The sequence below is a fragment of the Herpailurus yagouaroundi genome, unplaced genomic scaffold, assembly GCF_014898765.1.
Source record: "Herpailurus yagouaroundi ecotype Mexico unplaced genomic scaffold, PumYag 182, whole genome shotgun sequence".
Lineage (NCBI taxonomy): Eukaryota > Metazoa > Chordata > Mammalia > Carnivora > Felidae > Herpailurus > Herpailurus yagouaroundi.
This window is the reverse complement of record NW_024412413.1, coordinates 50,542,259-50,547,854: the sequence shown is the minus strand read 5'-3', so window position 1 is coordinate 50,547,854 and position 5,596 is coordinate 50,542,259. Positions and strand designations below refer to the sequence as shown.

At 40.2% G+C, this 5,596-nt stretch overlaps 1 long non-coding RNA gene across 1 annotated transcript in view; it reads left to right on the top strand.

Moving 5' to 3' along the window:
• The first annotated feature begins 3,510 nt into the window (after nucleotides 1-3,510).
• The window catches only part of LOC121040795 (uncharacterized), a 5,347-nt gene continuing 3,261 nt past the window's right edge, over nucleotides 3,511-5,596 (top strand). Inside the window, exon 1 of the long non-coding RNA XR_005795448.1 lies at nucleotides 3,511-5,160. This is a non-coding gene — a long non-coding RNA (uncharacterized LOC121040795). The remainder of the gene's footprint in view (nucleotides 5,161-5,596) is intronic.

Here is a 5,596-nt window from a genome sequence, read left to right as displayed (position 1 = left end):
GCAATGGTACGATATGGAATTACTTAGAATTTCGCATTAAATACACCTCGTTAGAAGATGGGGGAAGGGATGTTGGTTATGTTGTTGATGAGAATGATCAGGAAGTGATGTGGGGGGAACATCTGTGCTGGTAAACAGTGAAAACAACAGAAGCCACCACTTACATAGAGGACAAGGAAGGAGAGTTCCCTTTAGAAATATTATGGAAGTGAGGAAGATGAACGGTGGGGAGAGAGCTCACTGTGGCATCTTTGGGAAGCATTTTATGTGTCCCCTCAATAATCTTCTCCAACCGATGAAATGTAAATGTTATTAATCCTGTCCGTACAGATGAGGAAATTCTAGTTTTGTGAAGTAGAAAAGTTACATCAAAAGACACAGAGTTATAGCAAGGACGTAAATCCAAATATATTTGACCCAAAGCTTATAATGTTTCTACTATGCCATCCCAAGAATAGAAAAGTCTACAAAACATCATTGGGGTGAAGGAAGAGAGGGCCATCATCTATCTTAAAAAATGGTAGAACTAAAGAGTACAGAAGTTAAACAAAATTTTTGAGTCCTTATTGCAGTAGTTATTAGGAAGATCTGAAAGATAAAATCATCTTTTGAAGCAGAGAGGTCAAACTAATGTTAAGAATACACGATGTTCTGAGTCTAATTGACACACTAGACATAAATAAATCACCAGGAGTGGTTGTAATACACTTTAGAGGTTTCAAGGAACTTCAGGATGAAACAGTGCAACATTGGGCCAAAATGTACAACTTGTCACTTATAAAATTATCCTTATGCGAGGAGTCTGGAAGCCTGCCAGCATAATTCTACTACAGAATATGGGTTCCGGAGGTCTAGATCAGGAACTTGAACTTTCATGCATGACTGGTAGGTGGACTCTCTAAGTCTGATGCTTCAGACACCCCACAGAAAGCACATCCCTCACATACCTCTTTCTACAGTTATTTAGGCTCAGTCAGTTGAGCATCTGACTCTTGATTTCAATTCAGGTCATGATCTCACGGTTTGTGAGTTCTGACCTCCTGGAACCTGCTTAGGATTCTCTGTCTCCCTCTCTCTGTGCCCCTCCCTCACTTGCTCTCTCCAAAAAATAAACATTAAAAAAAAAAAAAAAGTGCCTCCCTCAACCACATCCAGAGTCCTGAAATTTGGTAAACATATACCTATTTGCACGAACTCTCTCATGGAATGTTTATTTCTGTCATATGCTTATCAGATTTTATCTGTCGCCAGGGAGTTTCTTGATCACTTTAGAGTAGTGGTTCTTAAACCAGACAGGTTGGCCCCCAGGAGACATTTGGTAATGTCTGGATATATTTTTGGTTGTCATAACTGGGAGTGTGCTGCCGGCATCTAGTGAGTAGAGGGCAGGGATGATGCTGAACAGTCTGCAGTGCCCTGGACAGCACCCCACAACGAAGAATTATCCACCTACAGTGTTGCCGTTGAGAACCCTGCTCTAGGTGTATCTCTCTGGATCCTTTTCTACTCTGTATGTCTGTCCTTAGACACAGCTACAGAATCTGGCTTTGGTGCAAAAGGAAAACAATACCTTTTGGTTTTCCAAAACCTGCCTGATAATACTTGGAAATTTGGGGTCTGTGTGTTTAGAAAATGCCTGAGTTTAGGGGCTTTATTACTTTCCTAAATTGTTACTAATGGCTCAGAGTCTGTCATCTTATATGATACTTTTGTATTTTAATCATTAGTTTGTACTTGTCTTCAATGGAGCACATCTGTCACTTTTCCTTCCACTCAACTCTTTGCCGATTTCTTTTGCCATTTATGTTCATTAACTTGACTTCTTATCTGCAATCTGGAACATTTTATAGCTTCATCAGCCAGATGATTTATATTTTTTAACATGTTAATTAAGGTCAGCTGCAACAGACTCTTTGTGGCTAGGGCCTTTTCATTTAGAGAAATTATATACTTATCCTTCTTGTTTATAGTTTTGAACCGGTTTTCTTCCCTTGACACAGCAGTCTCCCAATTACCATAAAATTCAGTTGGAAAAGTATATCCACGAGTACTTAGCTACAAACTGATGTCAGTTTCTTAAAGAATTCTAGTAAATCAGTGGCATAGTATTTTCCCCAACAGAAACCACAGTTACTTGTCCACCCAGCTTCCTGATGTGGGCAGGGGCGGATTCAACCAAATATTGAGTGTCTATTAAGTACAGGTTAGTATGCCAGGCTATCAGGGCATAGAAAATGAATCAGAAATAGCCCTTGCTAAAAGCTAGAAGCCTTGTTAGGGGGGTAAGATATGTACATACCACCCAGGCTCCTCAAAGGGAGGCACTTCTAAGGTGCCTTTTAAATCATAGAAGGATTAATAAACAGGATGCAGGCTTGGGAATTTCACCTTAGGAAGTGGACCCGGTTGAAAAAATTAGGTTGAAGGAATGTTTGGCAAAGCCATGTGCCCTATGTAGATAGATCCTACATCTTTTTTATGTTCATCTTTTACAGGGCAATGTTGTTCCTCCACAAAACATTTCTTGGTGCAATAAAAAGCACATCTGTGTAGTCTAATACAAAGGTTTACAAATACCAGGCTAAAATTAGCTATATTCTGCAGTTCTGATTTTGAAGTATTTTTTTTCCAATTATTTCTGGGTTTCACCAAATGCACCTCGTCTAACTGCAGAAGTTATTTCTTATGTAAGGTCAGCCAAATTTGGGCATAGATAAGCACTTGAGGGGTGCCTGGGTGGCTCAGTCGGTCCAGTGCCTGACTCTTGATTTTGACACTGGTCATGATCTCACGGGCGAGACAGAGCCCCACGCAGGGCTCTACGCTGACAGCTGACAGCATGGAACCCGCGTGGCATTCTCTGTCTCCCTTTCTCTCTGCCCCCACTTGAACGCATGCGCACCCTCTCTTTCTCTCAAAATAAATGAATAGACATTTAAAAATAAAAAAAGAAGAGCATTTGAGTTCATGCTTCTTGATAGGATTCCTGGCAAGCGCTATCAGACTGGAAAGATTGCTACATGACCAACAGGATGTAAACTGGTCATAAATACTAGAATTTAAAGTCATGGACTTTGTATGCCGCCATTTCATAAACAGCCAAGCCATTTCCAAAGACTATACACCAATCAGGTCTCCTTGTCACTGTGGTTTTCTGGCCTTGTCTTGCTGTGTGAAACAGTAATCTCCACTTATCTGGGATTTTGTTTTCCATGGTTTCAGTTACCCGTGGTCAACTGCGGTGTGGAATCAGATGATTCTCCTTCTTCTGTATCATCAGAAGGTCAGTCAATGGTAGCCTAACACTAAGTCACAATGCCTGAGTCATTTACCTCACCTCGTCTCATCTCATCACATAGGCATTATATCACCTCACATCATCGCAAGAAAAAGGGTGAGTATGGTACAATAAATATTTTGAGAGAGACCACAATCACATAACTTTAATTACAGTATATTGTTATAATTGTTCTATTTGATCATTAGTTATTGTTGTTAATCTCTCACTGTACTTAATTTATAAATGAAACTTTACCATAGGTATGGTATGTATAAGAAAAAACATAGCATATTAGGGTTCAGTACTCTCCGTGGTTTCAGGCATCCACTGAGGGTCTTGGAATGTATCCCCCACAGATAAGGAAGAACTACATTGCATTTCATATATTGCATTTCACTATATTGCATTTCACTGAGAACCTTCACTGTATAGCTTACACGGTAGTTGAGAATGTGGAATTTGCATTCAAAGCCTAGATTTTTACCATCGATGGTCTATGTGATCTTGACCATAACATAACCTTGACACTCATTTTCTCATGTGTAAAAATGACCAACCTCTCCGCACTGAGGTGAGCATTAAAGAGGCAAAAATCTTGGAAAGCTACCACTGGAATTGTTGTAAGTAGAGGAAGAAGGATTTCCTGGGAATCAGGGTCCAGAGTGCAGACTCCTAAAAAATTAGACAGTGTTGCAGTTTCTCACCCATTTCTCCTTTTTTTTTTTTTTCCAGACACAATCATCTTAGGAAAACCTGTGATAATTGTTTCAGAACACTTTTCATTTTTCTCCCTAGTTAATATATAAGTGCTATATATTCCTGGAATTCACTCAAACAGGAGCAATCACAACCACCTAGACACCGAGTGAAATCCCCATCTGTCAGTACTTAGGAAAGCAGATCTAGGGGCAGGATACCTGAGTCCCCATGCCAGCACTGCACTTATTAGCTATGTGGCCGCTTTGTGCCAGTTTCCTCAACCGTAAAATCAGAGAGTAATATTATCTACCTCATAGGGTTGTTGTAAAGATTTCAAATAACTAATACGTGTAAAGTGCTTTAAAAAGTGGCACATACTATCAGGAAGTATCAGTATCATCAGCAGCATCATTATCATTATTTGTCTTCAGGATCGCACTCTGCCACGAGACAGGAACTGGTGGGCAGGGGACCCCCATCCCCAGCCTACAGTGTAAAGATAACAGAGTTAGGCTTATTCATGTCATCTCCTCTGATCATAAACCCCGTATCTCCATATTATGCCCGTAGGGGTTTTGCTGAGAGACTTGAAATTTAAATAAGATTGAGCAATGTTGTGCTGGGGCAGGGGATTTTTCTTGAACTATTTACACTGGTACGAAATTTAACACCTAGCCTGCTGGTACACTTGAATACTCCATCCGCTGTCAGGTCTTGCCTTCTGGCACCACCAGAATAATGCAATGTTCTGAGCTGTGGTCAGCAGGACTTCTGTTTATCTTCTTTTAATGTATCCCAGCTGTGCATAACTGTCATGTTTTCAAGCTACCCAGCACCTTCCAAATACTCTCAGGATGTTTCAGAAATTGGCAGCCACATGGACCTGGCTTCATCAGAGCAGAATCCAGAAAACTCAAATTCCCAGACTTCCTTGCAGCTAAGACACAAGCTCTGGGACTACATTTTGCCAACGAGTCACGTGCTCCTGACTCTTTGGTTTAAAAACAAGCAACTTAAGGAAACAAGCTTTGGGAGGAGTCCATTTTGTTTGTTTTGATGGGAGCAGAGGCATCCAGTAATCAGGAGCAGCTTGCCTAGGGATTTCCTCCGGTGCTCAGTGGGCAGCAGAAGTTACAGTTTGCTCATCAGGCTGGTTCTGATGCATGCTTTAGATGGTTCCCGTAAGTTCAGACTCAACTATGGTTGTATGTTTGGATTCCAGCTCTCCTCACAATTCTGTGAGCTACATAATATTTTTATCATAAAATCCTTTTCCGGTTGATCAACTGAAGTTGGTTTGTGTTGCTTTCAGCTATATCTATGAGCAAAGTAAATAACAGGATATATATATATATATATATATATATATATAAAATTTAAAAATATATACTTTTATATATTTAGAATATATATATATTTTTATTTATATATGAAATTTATTGTCAAATTGGTTTCCATACAACACCCAGTGCTCATCCCAAAAGGTGCCCTCCTCAATACCCATCACCCACCCTCTCCTCCCTCCCACCCCCCATCAACCCTCAGTTTGCTCTCAGTTCTCAACAGTCTCTTATGCTTTGGCTCTCTCCCACTCTAACCTTTTTTTTTTTTTTTTCC